This window comes from Halyomorpha halys, unplaced genomic scaffold (genome assembly GCF_000696795.3).
Source record: "Halyomorpha halys isolate HHAL.00 unplaced genomic scaffold, Hhal_1.1 Scaffold919.1, whole genome shotgun sequence".
Taxonomy (NCBI): domain Eukaryota; kingdom Metazoa; phylum Arthropoda; class Insecta; order Hemiptera; family Pentatomidae; genus Halyomorpha; species Halyomorpha halys.
Genome location: NW_027107835.1, coordinates 57,523 through 59,955, shown reverse-complemented (window position 1 = coordinate 59,955; position 2,433 = coordinate 57,523).

Genomic DNA, 2,433 nt, shown 5'->3' with positions numbered 1-2,433 from the left:
TAATATAATATAATATAATATAAGTCAGTCAGCTGACTCAGGCCGTAACTCCTCCCCACCAGTTTACGAACAATTCTCGTAAACTAATACTATATGATATAATAACATAAAAAACAAAAATAATAAGAGAAATTTACTATTTACAATAAAAATAAAATCCTACTCGCATATCATAGTCAAAACTAACAAGCTCCCCGAAATAAATGCTATATACATAATTTAAACCTAAGAATAAAATAAATAAACTCTTTATACAATACGTAAATAAGCTAAAATGAGACAAAAACAATATTTACAAAAGTCAAAACAATCATAAACAAAAACAACAAATAGAATAAATAACAACATTTTCTGTAATCTGGTCTAATAGTGGCTGGCAATATGAGAACACTCCATTGTGGACATTGTTCAATGTGGACATTTCTCCTCTTTTTTGGTTCTTTGATACTTCCTATAGCGACAATATTGTGTTTCCTTAAAATTATCACCCTGAATGGACCCTCGTATTGCTGTATCACCTTACCCCTGGTAAACCCTTTCTGTACAAACTTTCCGTACACGATCGTCCCGATTTTGATCGCTCCCAACCTGTCTGTGAACTTTAAATTCTCCCGCACCACCCTCCTGGTTTTTTCCATTTCCATTCTTCCTCGTGCCTTCTCCCATAACTTTCTTCGAGCAACGGCTGTTGTGTATCTCCTCACCATCCGCTGCCGTTGTCCCGCCGGTGTCCTCGAAGCCTAAAGAGGATCTCAAATGGTGAAAATCCCGTAACGGTGTGTACGGAATAATGATATGCTGCTATAGCCTTAGGCATTGCTACATCCGGTTCCAATCCCTTGTCGATCTGACATAAGCGAAGATGGTCACTCAACGTGCCATGAAGCCGCTCTATGCTTCCTCTGCTCTTGAGGTGCCCTGGTGTGTTGAGATGCCATGGTACGTCCAGGTCCGTCATTTCTATTGGTAGAAACAATGGCATTGTCGAATTCTCTGCCTGAATCTGATGAGATACGCTCTGGAACTCCGTACAATCGAAAGCTGCCAACACTACTTCCGACGACTTGTCCTGCACATGGTGCGCCATTGCCGCCTTACTGAAGAGATCAATTATGGTGATCCATTTAAATCTTCTGTGAAAGTGTCGACCTGTAGATCGTTGAGCGGTGTATCTGCGGTAGGTGTCTCCTCTTGTCTCCCTTTTGGTGGGTGTTTGTTATACTTGGTGTGTAGACAAATTTCGCAGTTTCCTACAACTTCTGTGACTCTTCATCCCCCACCAAAAGTACCTTAGATTAAGGCTTGCAGGGTCTCCGAGATTCCGCGGTGATTTGTTTTGCCCTGATGATATGTTACTATCACCTCTCTCTGGCGTTCGTCGAAAAAGGGTTTACACCATCAGCTTGCATCGGGTGCATGTCCTTTCCATTCCTATGTGTTCATCACGCCATAGCCGCTTGATCTTGTCCCAAACTGTTCATTCCCAACGTACAGCTGATACTTTCTTCCAGGCTTGGAAGCATTATTCAAAGTTTTACAGGTCTTGTCATTCTTCACACCTGGCTGCGACCAAATCGTCGTGATATTGCTCCTCCCATAGCTGTTACACTCAACTTTGACTACTCCAGTGGTTCTCATTTTCCATATAATCTGCCGCCTCTTGTCACAAATTTTCTAAATGTTCTGCTTCTTGTATTCTATTACTACACTATACTTTTGGTAGTTTCACCAGCACGCTCCTCTATTTCATTGCCCTCAACGGACTATTGTACGGAGAAAAACTGTCAATAATTATTCCCTGGCGTTTTAAACTTTGAAGCTCTTCCCTGATGTGGACGTAGCGCCTGCGGGTATCTCCTCTCTTTCACGTATATCACTTTGTCATGCTTTAGTGAGATCTCATGGACCGTCCTCCCGGTCGTCCCAAGCTTGTCCCCTTCTTTTAAAAAGATATCTTCATATCCCCTCCTAAGGTTTCCTCTCCAGTCTTCGGCCTGATTGATTGCTCCAATCCCATCGCCCGCGTTCTTCCGCTGAAAATGGCATTATAGATCCTTCCAACTTGATCTTCCATGTCCCCCTGCTATTCCTAACCCAAGCTCCCACCTTCCCCAGTAGGTCACATCCCACAATTTTTCCCTACTAAATCTCCACCTCTCCTTCTACTTCACAAGGGCCACCAAGGGTGATTAATTTAAATTGACATTCTCGAATCTGGTATGTCCTCTCTCCGCTACACAGCTTTTCTAAGGCTGTAACTCCCCCCCACCATTTTACGAATAATCCTCGTAAACTTTAACTATACAATAAATTAATATAAAATACAACAACAATAACTATTTACAATAAAGTATATACAATAAACAAAACAAAAGATTGACACTCCTCATAATCGCTTATTACAAACTAAAAGTAAAGCAAAACAAAAATAAA